The 16204-nt window shown below is 43.1% G+C and overlaps 1 protein-coding gene across 1 annotated transcript in view; it reads right to left on the bottom strand.

Moving 5' to 3' along the window:
* VIT (vitrin) overlaps positions 1 to 11761 on the bottom strand; it is a 98522-nt gene extending 86761 nt beyond the window's left edge. Inside the window, exon 1 of the mRNA XM_090280211.1 lies at positions 11546 to 11761. The gene's annotated coding sequence lies outside the window, so the exon portion shown is untranslated. The remainder of the gene's footprint in view (positions 1 to 11545) is intronic.
* Between the last annotated feature and the right edge of the window lie 4443 nt (positions 11762 to 16204).

The raw sequence follows: 16204 nt of genomic DNA, 5'->3' as shown, positions 1-16204 counted from the left end.
TAAATGAGATAATCAACTACCTTTTCAGTTGGGCTTGCAGCTGAAAGATTACTTCTGACTGCTCCCTAACTCACAGTGCCTGTCTCTACCTAGCAGAGAGGTTTATACCAGAGCCTGCAGAGTGTTTTCTCAACAATTCTCTTATCTGGAGCACCTGAAAACCGCTTGAAGTAAAATGAGTATTATTCCTGTAATTCTGAGCAGTGAAGTCACTTGCCTAAGGTCACACAGGCCAGATCTCTATTTAATTTTGTGCTCTTTTCACTACATTGAACTCCTGATATGACTGTTATTATAAATTCCAAATGGTTTTATGATGTATTATATAATATTATTATAAAATAGAAATTCCACTCCTAATTTGTATAGTATTTTCACTCTTAAAAGCCTGGTTACATACATAACTTTAACCTCACAAGACCCCTGAAGGGTCTCAAAGATTATGCTGAGATGCAGAGATAACACTTGCTGAAATTAAGTCACTAAGCTGGTCACTTAATGATCTGGCAAAAAAAAAAAAGACCAATCAAGATCTCTCTTGAGATTTTGGAATTGGAGCACCAAAAGCCTTGAAAACTTGGCAGCCAAGCTGAAGGCCACATGGGGCCCTGCGTAAGGTGGAGAAGATGAGGGCAGAACGAGCTGGAGAAGGGAAAGCGTGTGCTCCCGGGAGGAGCAGAGAGAGCAGATGCCTTATATTCTGGCCACTTCCCAGGTCCCATTTCCAGTCTGAAGGAAGTCCAGCTGGACTTGGTCTCCTATGCAAGACATAGATGTTTCTGGGCCCTCTCGCGCCTGCCAGCATGAGTTAGTTTCTGTTCCTTGAAGCTTTGATTAAAACCCTTTTCATCCTTGTTGTTTTTCTTATCTCCCATTTCCCCGAAACAATTAGTGTAGTAAGATGGAAACACTTCAAATGAAAGGGTACGGGTACTTGTCCTTTGGTAGCGTCAAGACAGGGGTTGGAGAAACTGTATGCAACTCTGGAGCCAGGCTCCAGGAAGAGAGAGAAGAATCTCATGAACTACAGCAGCCACCGAGAAGGAAAAACACAGCCTACATACCTGGGACACTCTGGGAGGAAAAGGGGAGTATGTGACCTCAAAACTATGCCATAAGAATGTCACTGTGGGTTCCTGATATATTTATGGTCAGAGTTCATTACCATCCCCTTCCCCGCTAGAAAGATTTGGCAGTGCTCTTGGCATCTAGTGGGTAGATGCCAGAGATACTGCTAAACATCCTACAGTGCACAGCACAGGCCACACAACAAAAGCATTACCCAGCACAACATATATATGGGGGGACCCCAAAACCCCAGAATTTATATATAAAAAATTGTGTGTTTATTCTTACATGTTTAAACTTTAGTCACCTTCAAAATACTCTGCATTGGATGGAATACACTTATCAAGATGTTTTTTTCCAACTGCTCAAAACAGTTTTTGAACTTGTTGATTTTGATGCCTGTTAGTGCTGCTGTTTTATGTTTCACCTCTTCCATGTTGGCAAAATGTTTCCCTTTGAGGACTTTTTTATCCAGGGAAACAAAAGTAGCTTGAAGCAAGATCGGGTGAACAGGGAGGGTGGGGGCACGGTGGTCATACCATTTTTAGTCAAAAACTGCTGAACACTCAGCACTGTGTGGGCAGGCGCACTGGTAAATCACCCATCATGAAATGGGCAAAGACGTTGAAAGAGTCTTCAAAAAAAATTCGCTGAAGCTGAACACAGCCTCTCACACAGCGCCAGCTTGTACCTGATACAGATGGGTTCTTAGAACACTCAACTAGCGGGGAGGACTGTACTACAGGGGCCCACCCTCCAGAAGATAATTCAGGTTTTTTTTGGGGGGGGGGTCCCCCTCATATCTATCTATCTCTCTATCTGAAAGAGTGTTATGCTTACTGATGTTCCAAACTAGAAGTTCTCCACAGATCTTACCGGTAATTTTTTGATGACTAAAATGTGAACTACTCAGGCTCCCTTTACCGAGGATCACTTTTGATTCCCATATACAGCCAGAGATATAAATCCTAAAGCAAAGATATTCACTCCTTGGCTGTCGGGTGGACTAAAGAGCCCATGCATGTGTTCAATCACAGATATATGCCTATGCCATTAGGTTCGTTGATCCATGTGGCATGTTTCTACATGTCAGAAAACCAAAACGGGAAAGCCTTTTTTGGTGCGTGTGTTTCAGACCATCATTGTTACTTCATTAAGAACCTGACATATGGTAATACTTACCACATCCAGCAAGGCTTCAACCAACAGTGATTTCTAGTGAGGCTGCAAACAGTAATTACGTTTCTGAAGTGGTAGTTTAGATCTTATACTGCCAGTGGGGAAAAATACCAGTTTGCAGGCATGCCCCCAAATGAGCTCTAAAGAACTCCTTCTAAGAGTAATTTACCCTCTGTAATGGAAGGGGGCGCAGAGCAGTGAATCCAGGGGGAGAGGGGAGGGCCTCGGTAAAAGATGAGGTGGACCATGACCACCCGTCTTAGTTACTCTGGAAACAGTGCCTGGTTTCAGAGTTTCTCCTGGAGCTTGGGGAGATGAGTTTCTCTCATCTGAAGCTTCTTTACCTAATGTGTTTGACACGGGATTAGCCCTGCCTCTCCCCCCACTGAGTTTGCTCCCTTGGGCATGGAGGTTTGTGGCTGCCAAGGAGCCATCCACTATGAATCTGGAGCTGGGCATTTTGGTTCAGTCCAAATGTGGTCCCCAGAGCCTTGACTGGCCTGAACATTCTGTTCTTTTTGGTCTGCCTTTAATTCTTAGGCACAGAAAAACTTTTTTTTTTTTTTTTTTTACATCTGGCAAAGCCTTCCAGCTTAGGTGGGAAGGAGGATGAGGGTGTGTCTGTAAAATCCATAGTATCTTCCTGTCTGCCTCTTGGTAAAGAGCGGGTTTGTCTCAGACCACAGGTTCCAGCTGTCCCCATGCTGCTGACAGGCAGGCATGGGCCTGTGGCTCAGAGTGCATTCTTGAGTCCCAGCAACCACTGGGGCAGTGGAGGGTATAGAGGAGGGCAATGACTGCGGCTGAACAGCGGAAGGCTACAGAGGATTGAGCCCCAGAAGCTGGCAGGAACCAGCAGAAAGACAGTCTTTTCTCTCTCTCCAGAGGAAACCACACAGCCTCCCGCGCCAGGGGCCCTCTCTGGCCCATGCCCGGCTCTGATGACACCTCCGAACCCTCTTGCCTGGCCCTCCTGCCAGTTTTGGCCCAGCTGTCTAGTGCGCTGTTGCACAAGGTGGGACTGGTGCCTTTGTTCTTCTTCATGGAAAGTTTTAGGAGTTTAGAGTCTACTCTAATAATAACTATCATTTACTGAATGCTTACTATATGCTACATACTGCACGTATGTGACCTTATTGAATTATCCTGGTGATCGTAGCAGGTCAGTACTTTTATGCCCATTTTTTCAGAGTAGGAAATCGAGGCTTAGAGAACCTTAGTAAGCTTTCCAAGGTTATAGAATGAGCATGGAGAAGAACCGGCATTCCCTCCCAGGCCTCAAACATTTGACCCCACTCAGTACACCCATCTGACCACCTTGCTGATGGTTTCACTTCCTTTTTGCCTTGACACCTCTATCCTAGGCTTTTGAAATACCCCATTGACCATAGTTAAGACACACTGTAAAATACATATATTGTGTAATAAAGTTGTCTTAGTTCTAAGGCCCAGAGATTGTCTTGAGCTATATTTGGGCCTGAACTCACTAACAGCTTTGCTTTCTCTCTCTCTCAAACACAAATGTTATTTAGGGTAAAGTGATGCATCGGGCATATTTTTAAGTTTAACCAGGCATAACACACCCATTTAAATAGACATTTGAGTGTATTGTAATTGACTGTGTCATGGGATGTTAAAACGGGATGATCCTTTGTCTTAGCTTCAGCTGAGATGAAGTGCCAACTCCTTTCATGTTCCTAAGTGGTCCTGGGGCTCCTCTCACTATTGCCTGGAGTGGTGGGGAGTGTGCAGAGCAGGAGGAGGAGGGGAAATGCCAACAGCTTTTCCTAAAGCTATTCTTTCTCTCCAGTCTCCAGCTACCCTCTTGGCTCCTATAACTTCTGGTACAATCTGGCAGTCTACTGAAGATCGCGGTTCTTGGTTACCTCCTTTGGAAGTCCGGCTTGGATGCCCAAAACCCCATTTGAAATTACTGAGTGGTGGTGTTCCTTAGGATTGGGGCATAGTGGCCTGGTGTCTGGCTCATGAGTAAGACATCCACAGGGGAGGGAGTAGCTTGTGGCAAAGGAGACTAACTGTGTGAGAGTCAGCCGGGGGTCGCTTTAGGCCTTTCCAAAACCAGTTGTGTGAGAAGAAGGACCAAGGAGCCCACAGCAGGAAACAGCTGGAGTTAGATCTCCAGCTGCTAGGGGGCTGAGCAAGGAACTGCAAACACCCAGCCAGAGCAGATTCTTATGCATCAGCATCCAGAGAATGTGCGTGAGGGATCCCTGGTAAAGTGGGAAGTGCCCCATAGGAACAAGAAATGGCTGTAAAAGCCAGCCAAGCCCAATGAACCCGAAGCCAGCTCACAGCAGTAGCAACTCAGAAGGCTTCCTGCCACTTTCGCCTTTCCTCTCTGCACCCACCTCAACTCTGGACACGGAGAGGCTGTCACTAGCAGCGAAGGGGAGAAAAGGCACAAGGCAGAGAAGGAGAGAATCCAGTCATGCCCCTTCCCATTGCAGAAAGCAAGCCTGGAGGTGCAGGATGAAACTTTAAACTGGGAAGGCCATTTTAAAGTTTTTAAGTATTACCTAACTATTATATCTATGTTGATGACAACTAAGATTGTCGTCGGCAGCCGTCCGTCTCGAGAGACGATGGTGTAGCTTCTTAAAAGTCTATCTGCACCGCCGAGAATGGCTGTGCAGTCCGACTCGGGAGTGACACGGTATCTGTCTCCTCCCGTGTTGAATCGACATCTTACGATGACGCTGGAATGTCCTCTCCAGTGAAGCTGAAGCTACAGAGCCTGGGCAGGGTGATATGGAGGGTCTGCTGTTGCCCATGCAGCAGACCCCCCCTCTCTTCGCAGCTGAAGGGTCCAAGGGAAAGACGGAGTCAATACAGCTTGGCTTCAGGTGCGCTGCAGGAGTTGCCAGTGTTGACTACAACGTCAAACCGCCTTAGGGACTCCGGCTCCGGATTTTCTGTCGGGGTTTACTCCCTTAGCCTTTCCCCTGAAGAGGTATGCCGCAAGGCAGCGGAGGTTTTTTGGAGTCAGAGTTTTCCTTCTCTGACTAAGATTGTATGGTGATATAATATGACAAGGTCTTAAAAACAACAGCTCTGAGCATGACCTGCATATTAAAGGAACTACTCAGGTTTCACCCTGGGCAGAGGCAGGAATTGCGCGCAGATACTGTGTGGGGGCAGTTGGGGGCGGCTGGGGGAAATCGAAGAGCATTAGGATGGTGTCCTCTGTGTCTGCTTGTCCCAAGTACACCCTGGGTCTCCATTCCTTTCCTCCGCACCCAGCCTGCTCCAGAAATGCTGGCCTCTGAAGCTCAACCTAACCTCAGGGCCTTTGCATTCGCTCTTCCCTCTGCCTGGGGTGCTCTTCCCCAACTTCCCACAGAGGTTGCTCCCTGGCTTCCCTCACCTCTCTCTGTTCCCATATCCCTTTTTCAGACATATATCTGGCCACACACTGTAAGTCATCACTGCTCTGTCCAGCCCCCTTATCCCACTGTCAGGCTCTTCAGAGCCCAGGTCGCTGCCAGACCTCTTACGTGTATTTGTTGTGTGCCCACAGATGGCAGCTGTGGAAGAATGGAGACTTACTGTGCTCGCTCCTCTTCCCAGACACGGGGAATTATGGATGACGCACGGCAGTGGTCCCATTATTGTTTGTTGCTACATTGGTGACAGTTGCCTTCGCTTCCCTAAATTCCTTTTAGCTTTAGGAGTACAGATTTACTCACTATATCAGACAAGAAAGCCAGTCTGGGCAAGTGGACTTGCACCTGCACATCCAAAGCATGTTTTCTCTGTCTGTCTGGGACACAAAGGAACTCAGAGGAGGGAATTCACGCAGCCCTGAGATGCCAGTGGCCTCTTTTCTTGGGAATTAACTATACATTAGGTCCCCCTAAAGGAAGATTTTTTTTTTTTTTCTTTTTGGGAAGAAGGAATGCAGAAACAGTTTCACCTCACTCTAGCCTGAGGGGCGATTTTCATGAATTTTTACCACGTGTCCACACAAAACTTTCGCCTTTCTCTCACTGAGGGAAAGAATTTGAGAAATGTCTATGGGAGTCTTGTCAATGTGGAGACCCTTATCAGGAAAAGTGATTTTTTAAAAAGTAACCTGAGTCATAGGGGACTGGCTACTCAAAGGTCTTGATAATGACACCTATAACTTGACTTTCCTCCTGAGAGTCATGTCTTTCCAACACACCTGAGAAGCAATTCTTAAATCAGGAGAGGGTTCAACAGGGCCAGAAATACCCCGTCCTTCCCAACAGCCCTTCTCCTGTGAGTTTCTTGTCTTCAGTCCTTCCCATCATTATTAGTGCTGTGTCTCTACTTGTGAGAAAAAATAGTTTCCTTCAAAATTTGACTTGGCTTGAAAACAATGTTTTCAGGGATTTGGGGCAGTGATAGAGAAACCAGGACTGTGTAATTATTGCCTGATAGGTTAAGAGTGTGAACTCTGGAACTAGATTGCTTGGGTTTGAAGTTGAGTTCCATCACTTATGAGCTGTGCGACCTCAGACATTTCCTCACCTTCTCAGGGCCTCAGTTTTCTCATCTGCACATTGGGGATAGTAACAACCCACCCCATGTCGTTGCTGTTAGGATAAAATGAATGCATGTGTGTAAAGGGCTTCGAATGGTGCTTGGCACATGGGAATAGCTCTGTGTTAGCAATTATCATTGCTGTTGGGGGTGGTGACTGCTCATGATTACCATCATCATTCTCATCATCGTCCTTTGACAAATGTAATCATTTAGGTTCTAGTTGAGGACTTAACAGAGGTAAAGCAACCAACTGAATCTCTCTCTACAAGACATTGCCCAGGGTTAGCCATACTTGATTTTTGAACTTTTTAACTGCCACAGAGTTAAATTCTTTTAGGACCCCAGCAACAGAGCAATTCTGTAGTTTTGTTTCTTCCTCTCTGCTACAAGATTTGCAAGGATCTTTAGCCCATTGTTATGGAAATCTTCTAGATAGTTGTAGTACAAGTGGACCAATCAAATGGCTGAAACATAACATCCAGCATTCTTAAAAAAGAATTAAAAAAATATATATAGTGAAGTAATATGAAGTAGAAATGGGCTAAATATTTTCTTAAATTGGTAATTCCAGAATAAAAAAAACAAATACCAAAATATATTCTAAACTGAATCAAAGCTGAACTGATATGTATGTGTTTTGTTCCAAGACCCTGGCTTGTGGATTTGACTCAGGAAAGGATTTTCGCATCATTGTCTCAGTTCACCTTTCTCCCTCAGGACACAAGCCCTGGAATGCGGAGCGGGTTTCCGCCGAGTCCCCTCTGCTGTGTGGGGGATTGGCCTTCTGCTGGTTGCCACACGATGTGCAGCTTTTATGAGTCTCAACTCCCACTATCCCCTCCTGCCTGCTTTGTGCACTCCCCCGGCAGCCCGAGCAGTTCTAATAGGAAATCTCTAAGGATTTCTTTAAGGTTTGCAGTCTGTTGAAACAGAAAAGTTTTCTAGTTGATTAGAAACAAATTCTAAATCCAGTATCCACAACTGTTTGCTTTACAAATGAGGTAACCGTAGGAGAATGCAGTCAACAGAACTGAAATAGTCTTTGCTCCATTGTGAACATGGGGCTCTGGGAGTCTCACTGGAATTTGGTTCTTCACCTCCTGGTCTGTAAACAGGAACTCACTTAGAAGATCTCAGACTGACTGACATTTTTTGTGTGTGCATATTTTTTATAATTAAAATTTTATTTTTCAGCTCCAAAATTTCCATGTGGTTCTATTTTATGTTGTCTCTTTCTTGAACTCATTTTTTTCTTGTATTGTTTTCCCAGTTTCATTCCATTGTTTATCTGTGTTCTCTTATAGCTCTCTCTGCATCTTTGGTGCAGTTTTAATTTTTTAAAATTCTTTGTCTGGCAGTTCAGGTCTCTCCATTTCTTGGGTGTCAGTTACTGGAGGTTTACTGGGCTCTTTTGGTGTGTCATGTTTCCCGGATTCTTCATTATCCCCATAGCCTCTTTTAGACTTTATGACTTTGGTCAGAAAAGCCCTGCACTGTGGGCGGAGGCGTGCTGGGGCGTGCTGTGATCCTGAGGCTAGTGGTGCAGGGCATCAAGTGTGGGTGCTTGTGGTAGCCTTGCATCTAACCAGCTCAGGTTTCTGGGGTTCATATCACCAACTGCGTAGTACTCGATGAGCACTGTGGGGGATCTGTGGAAGGGCTGTTGGGGTCTCAGGGATGCGTCAGGGTTCAGCAGGCAGGGACCGGGGCAGGCAGGGGTGATGGCCAGAGCTGGTGGTGTGCATGCACTTGGTTGCAGCGGCCAGTTGCAGACACACATATAGTGATAAGAGCCAGGACTGGCGGTAAGGGCTGGGGCTAACTGCAGGTGCACTAGCAGCTTTGGGGTCCTTCACTGTCAGTGTGCACTCCTGCGGCTTCAGGGTCTCCCCACAGGCTGTGCATAGCTCCAAAATTTGTTGGGAGTTGGGCCAGCGGGGTGCAGGTGCACAGCTGGAGCACTAGCTGCAGGTGATGCCTGTGGTACAGGCTGGTGACAGGAATCAGCGCTGGAGCTGAGCCAACGGTGGCTGTGGAAGCTCAGCTATGACAGGGTACTGCTGCAGCTTAATTAAAATTTAACCATCAGCATTATCAAAGAGCCATTTCTGATGCCTCTCCTGTTGCTCCTCTCTGCCCCATTCTCTGCATGAACAGAAGCAGCTCACCACCACTTGAACAAAGACCTTTCACACCTGTGAAAAGTAGCAGGTTTCCTTTGCACTTTTCTCTAGCTCACGCTATGTTTTTTCATGGGGCCAAGAATTCCACCACCTTCTGCAAACCACAGAGACACATTTTTAGACAGCGAGAGGGGAACCCCTGGGATTTCTCTTTCTATAGACATCATGGAAGCTGCCGCTTGCTTATCATTTGCTGATTGATTGATTAGCTGAGATCCTCTGAATGAAGAGATGGCTACACATTTATAATAATTATATTAATATCACATAATTTTACAGATCTATTTGCTTACCATATCCAGAAAGTAAACATTTAAAAGTTTGAAGAGGATTACGCTTGCTTTGCTTCACAGCTGATCTGATTTCTCTATTCTAGTCATATATAATAAAGAAAATATTTGCTAATATTTGGAGGCTGACAGTGTGCCAAGCAATGATCAAAGCTTTTTGCCACAATCCTTTGATGGAGGCACTAATAATAGACCCCTTTTAGAGATGCAAAAACTGAGGCTCAGAAAGTTTAAGTAACTTGCAAAAGTTTATACATTTAAGAAGTGGCAGAGCCTCTTGCCTGGCAAACTCCCATGGGATCTGCAGCACTGGAGGGCCATTTGGCCTTGGCCTTGCCTGGCAGGCTTTACATGTAGATATCTGACATTATCTCCACATGGTATGTTACAGGCAGTCACAAAAGTACAATAGAAAACTGAAGGAAGTCTGTCATACAGCATGGACCACACTGTCCTCAGTACACTATGGAGAGTCACACACACATACACACACACACATGCACACACATTTCATTTTTGTATGTTAAAGTCTTTAGTTAGGAAAACATGAACATTTTAAATATACCATAGTTCTGAAACCCCATTTTGATATTTCTTCATTTTGTAACATACAGAGAGTCTCAACAATGAAATTGGCCTGGCCATGTCTTGACATTGAAGAGGTCAGGCATTGCTATTTCTTTTTTCTAGATAAGGAAACACACATCCAGAAATGTCACACACCTTTCCCAAGGTAACACAGCTAGGTAGGTAGTGGCAGAGCTGTTCCAGTAATTTAGGACTGCAAGCCTGAGACAGTGCACTGAACATCACTTTCCTGTGCATGATATGTCTCATGGGAATTACAGAAGAGACCAGCACACACATTTCTGTTCTCCTGTCGCTATTCATAAACCATTTTCAAACCCAGCTATTTTCTCTGGAAGAAACTATTCTACATGTGATCAGTGACTTAGGAAAAAAAGGTAATTAGACCTTCTAAACTATATTCGTAAAGTAAACACTATTTCAGGATAGAAAATACAGCATTTCCAATGTTCCGAAGGTCTTTCCTTCCAGTGGGGCGGTGTAAGATATATTTAAAGGAAGCTTAGTCTGGGAAACCATCATACTGCAATTAAAAATCAGCCCCTGTAGTCTTTCAATGCTTTCTCTAAAGCCCTTTTACAAAAGTGGATATTTTAATTCAATAAATAAAAGGCAGGCACTTCCAGCTCTCCTACCAACTTGGAGCTGCCACTTGCAGCTGACACATACAACAGAGAAATACATAAACAAACAGCATTCGCTCCCGCCTTGCTGCAGGGTGTTTTCATCTTTCAAGAGACGGAGGGAAAAACAACCTCAAAACGTCAACACCAAGACTTCCACATTTGTTGAAAAACAACATAATGGTAAACTGCTATTTTCTTAGTGCTCACATTTTTGAATAGCCATTGTGGCCAAGAATGCCTTGTTTTATTTTCATAATAAACGCAAAGAAAATATTGAATTCCACTCTCGATTTGGAGATGGCAAAGATGGCATGGGTTTTTGGGGAGCAAATCATCAAGTCTAATAATTCAATCTTATCCTCTCTGTTTAATCTGCACTCGAGGCATTTATTTCGTGTTTATACTGGTTTGACACTAATCATGCTTAAAAGAGATTTTGTGCCCTGTTTTCCTGTGCAAAGTCGAGCTACAATAGTAGACGTAACAATGCCAACCCTTTCCTCGGGCTTATCAGTGAAAAAGCATTTAGCCTGAGAAAACACTTGCAGTGTAAACAAGACAGAGAATTGCACCTCTAGCCACATTCCACTGAGCTCTGTCTGCATAGAGAGAAGTAGAGAGCCACATTAAATAATTTCTCTTTTAATTTAGCACCAATGTGCCCATTTCTCATACTGCGTTTGATACATATTATAAGCAACTTGTTACATTGCTATTGTGTTACAGATAGGAAGCAAGGTATAAAAAAGCCTTAAATGTACTTAAAAGTTCTACACAAATTGCATATTTTTCAACTTACTTTAATAATACATAATTAAGTTGGCTTAAGGATACAGTGAAAATCTTGTTCTGATCTTATCTCAGTGCAATTTATTCATAGCTGACATATCTAATATTAGTTGTTTAAAGGATGTCAACTACCATCCCCTCCCATTGTTACTCCCTTGAGACTGAAATCTGTACAGACTGATTACTTGGTTGAGGCATGTATTGTAGTTTCTTACTGATAAGTACATTTTAATGTTTTCATAATAAGGAATGGAAAGCAAACTAGCTGCATATCTTAATAATTCATCAGACATACCTTGTTTGAAGAAAGCAAATTTTTTCAAGACTTTTCCACCACACAGAATGGATATCCTTTTTTCCTTAAGCTTTTCTGCATCACAAATCCCATCCAAATTATTCTCAAGAGGAAACAACAAGAGGTCCAAGCACCTTTTCTTCTCAGAGGAGCTAATCAAACATTCCCATCAACCTCTGAGCACTTTGAAAAGCCCATTTTACACCACACACACATGCACACATACACACACACTCACACACACACGCTGCTTCTCACACTGGTTTTAGTGCTGAATTAGGCGGTCCTCTCTCAAACTTCCACTCCCACTGGCTTTTTTTAGTGGGGGGGATCAGGACTTCTAAATATTCTCTTCTAGCCCAAAGCACACATTTTCAGTAAGCAAATTTTACAAGTAGAAATTCTAAAAAGTAGAAGAGAAGCACCTAAATAAAATAAAAATATATAATATAAAGACAACTTCAGCAGGGCAGTTCCATTTTCTCTTTCTTTTTCAAATGCTAGTGAACAGCTGGATTAAACTGCAGAAAGACAACTGCAAACACCACCCAGCTGAGTGTGCGAGTCTCTCACTTTTGGAGTGAAAATGCTTATTTTTCCTACATGCCAGAGCTCTTTTTTGGTTTCGTTTGCTTCAGTCCCTTCTGCATTTTGGCAAGCTTACTGTAGTCTTTGCTGCTACTAACAGGACACAAGATAATAATAGTGGGAAGCAAAACCCGACTCATGCATGTTTCAAAAACCTGATATTGGATAGTTCACGTCGTAGATGAAATCTGCTGATTTTAGTAATTTACATATGAGTTTCAACTAAATTGAAGGGATGCAGACCCCAAACATGCATTTGCATGTCTCAGCATTATGAAAGCCGACCATAAAGAAGTATATCTGGTGCTCCTTGAGGTCCGAGTGTGTGTCAGTGTGGCAGAGCATCCTCTCTCCGGCAGCGTGGGAGGCAGCACAGAGCCCTTCCTCCTCCTGCTGGGGGGCGAGCACTGTGCAGCCCCGAGAGCCTGCCGGCCAGCAGCCCTCCTGTCCCGCCTGTTGGCCCTGTGATTGCTCCTTATTTAAGATCATAGTTTGAATGGTATTTGATCTTGTTTTTTTCATTAGGTTCTGCATTTAAATTATTTCTCAATCCTGTTTCTTCTTCCACAAATCCCTGAGTTTAGGTCCATTGGTGATAAGGATGGTGGCCTGACCCACTGTTTGAGCTAGGGAGGGTTCAGATGAAATGGCAGTCCAAGAATTAGTATAATATCATTAGTGTTAATTATAATGCTAAATGCCATTTATCAAATACTTACTTTTGCTAGGCATGGTGATAAGCCCTCTACATGTATCATCTCATTTAATACTTAGAAAAATTTAGAGGGGTCAGTACTACAATTTTATTTCACAGCAAGGAGCTATGTTTGTATGAGAAATGCTCACAATAAGTTACCAGGACACAGGACTTGAACAGCAAAGCGAGGCTTTTATTCACGAGTCTGCAGAGTCAGGCGCACTGCCAGCCAGGAGCATGTGCACATGAAGTAGACAAAGAAAACTGGTTTTATACTAACATGGTTAGGTCCCTTCCTCTCTCCTTCTCCCCCATCTTTCCATTACTGGTTAATCCGGGTTCACAATCTAACATGATTAACTACTTAATTAAGGGTGTGATTAGCTAAGGGTGATCTAGTTATAGGTCTATCTCCAATTTATTTGCAAAGTTATCTAGCTACATCTTCCCATTTCTCTGTGTTTGGTGACAATAATCTTCCTCCTTTTGATCCCAGAGATATGTGAGAGGAGCTGCGGAATGTCATTTCCTGGCTCCTTTTTCATGATTCATCTGTTAATTGCCTCCTACTGGTTTGAGAGTCAGTGGCTTATTTATCCCTTACATTAGGACTTAGATCTTCATTTATCAGTTTGTTTTCTTATGGTGAGTAAGGTAGAATCAAATGTACATGTGTTAAAAAACATATGAAGAAATGGAGAACCCGAAGGACATGGAAAAGACAGGTATTTACTGGCAAGGCTGAATGGCAGGTATGCGGCTCAGCTCCTGTGCCCTGAAGGGCAAACTAAAAGTCATGCTAAAGGTTCCTTGTGTAAGTTCCAGTAAAGCAGATGTAAAGATCATATGTGACCATTTGCTGCTCTTGTTGTGTTTATGCAAATGAACAGGATAAATTAAAACTGGACTTAATGCAGTCCCTTAATGACAAGGAGGGTAATCTTAAGGAGAAAAATCATGATTCAAGGAAAATCACAATGCTCAGTGGTAGACTATAAACTAGTGTAGCTGTCTTTAAAGTTTATCCTCATTTGAAGTTTGTTTTCATTTGAAAGTTAAACTAGGTCTGTGACATCATCAAAGATGCTTCATTTATAGGCAAGAAGAATGTCAAATGCCTTGCAACTGGATGTCTTTCCAATAAGACAGTCTTGCAGACTTACAGCCTGGTTTGTGGGTTATGTTGTGTTAATTAACATGTGTGTTATGTTTTCATAGGGCATAAGCCTATGATCTCATTACCTGAGTGATTGTCTGTACGTATAGACCTCACTTAATCCTGTCTGCATTGCTACCTCTGAGACTCAATGGTTTGGCTGAACTAAGTGGCTGGGTTGGTAAAGTATGGGGTGGTCTGTGGGCTTCACTTAAAATTGGTTTCTCTTTTCTATCCTAATGGCTTGGACAGAAAGGGCCCAGAGGTCTGAGAGGGGGGAAATCTAAAATATTTCCCTCAGCCCAAACTAAGTATAGTGGGCAAAAGGGTTTTGGACAGGTATGACATGCCTTGTACACCTTCTGCCAAAGACTTTTTTTTTCCCCAATGTGGGACATTGAAAAATTAATCCTTGCCTTTTGTCATCTAGTGATTATGGATTGAATCATGCCTTTTAACTCTGTTGTTAAATATGTTGCCCCCAGAATACAACAAGGATGACAGCCTGTTAAACTAAGCATGCCGTTGTCTGGGGACAGCCAGTCGACCTGGAATCTGCATGATCCTTCCCCATGTGGGAAGGCCACCCTCCCCTCCACACCCCCACTCTTATTAGGGATTTTTGGACCCAAGGGTAGGTAGGGCGATGACCATGTACAGTTTGAAGCAGCTAGAGGAGCACAAGACCTTCGCCCATTGTCCTTTGTAAGATCATAAAGGGTCTTAAGTCTGAGAGGGGGAATTGTTATATTTTAATTTTATAAAAATTAATTAATTAATTAATTAATTAATAAAAAAAGACTAATATAGGAAAGGGTGAAGCTGGGGAACTTACATGCATGATCCATGGACATGAACTAAGGGGGGATGGGATTGCTGGGGGAGGGGGGTTGCTGGGCAGAGGGGAGCAAAGGGGAAAAAATGGAACTATTGTAACAATATAATCAATAAAACATACTTTAAAAAAAGCATATGAAGAGATGCTCAAAGAGAAATGCAAATTAAAAAGCAATGATGTTTGCGGTGCTGAAAAATTTTAGAAATAGAGAGCATTGGTTGCATAATGTTGTGAATATAATTAATAATGCCAATGAATTAACTTAAAAATGGTTAGAATGGCAATTTTTGTTATACATATTTACCACAATAAAAAAAGTTAAAATTCCTTTTTTTAAGAAGCAGTGAACTATCTTTATATTCATCAGATTAGCAAAAGTTAAAACGCTGGAAAATGCCCATGGCAGACATGTGGGGGCTGTTGGTAGTGTGGACCAATATGGCTATTCTAGAGGGCCACCCAGAAGTACTTAGCCACATTCCGTGTGAGCTAAGTAAGGGAGATACACAATATGATGTTTTTTGTAGCAGCTTCATGCAAAAGACTAGATCCCAAGGCTGGATCACCTAAGTTTGATAGTTGGTTTTAGCACCTGATATTTGGCAAGTAACCTGATCTCTGTTTCTTAGTTTTCTCATTATAAAATGGGAAAGAGAGTAAAAGCTATATCTCAGGATTATGACAGTTAAAAGAATTAATACTTGTGAAGTTCTTGGAATCATGCCTCCTATAAGGTAAGTACTAGATAAGTGATTTTAAAAAATAAAATGTATATGAACACTACTATATTCATTTTTTATTGCCGTGTAACAAATTACCACAAAGTTTCTGGCTTAAAATCACACCCTTTTATTATCTCGCTGTTCTGTAGGTCAGAGTCTCTGCTCAGGGTCTCACAGGGCCAAAATCAAAGTGTTAGCTGGGCTGGGTTCTTATCTAGGAGCTCTGGAAAAGAATCCACCTTAAGTTCATTCAGGTTGCTGGTAGAATTCAGTTACTTTTGTAAAACTGAGGCTCCTGTTTTCTCGCTGGCTGTCAGCCAAGGGCTGCTCTCAGCTCCTAGAGTCAATCCCACTCCTAAATCTCATGCCCCCCTCAATCTTTAAGCCACCCATAGTGGGCCGAATTTTATTCAAGCCTGGATTCTCTCTGACTTCCTCTTTTTCAACAACCCAGAGAAACTGCTTTTCAAGGGCTTGTGTCATGATTTAGGCCAATGGGATAATCTTATTTTAATGTCAGCTCATTAGTAACTATAAGTACACCCTTAATATTACTTTGATCTATAACATAACATCATCATGCCCCAGGGGTGAAGATGGTGAGTGCCACCTGAGAGTTCTGCCTACTGCAACCACTGATCTTAAAAACACTATTCTG

Source organism: Furipterus horrens, unplaced genomic scaffold (genome assembly GCF_987537825.1).
Source record: "Furipterus horrens unplaced genomic scaffold, mFurHor1.1.pri manual_scaffold_6, whole genome shotgun sequence".
NCBI classification, from domain to species: Eukaryota; Metazoa; Chordata; class Mammalia; order Chiroptera; family Furipteridae; genus Furipterus; species Furipterus horrens.
This window is presented reverse-complemented; position numbering and strand designations above follow the sequence as displayed.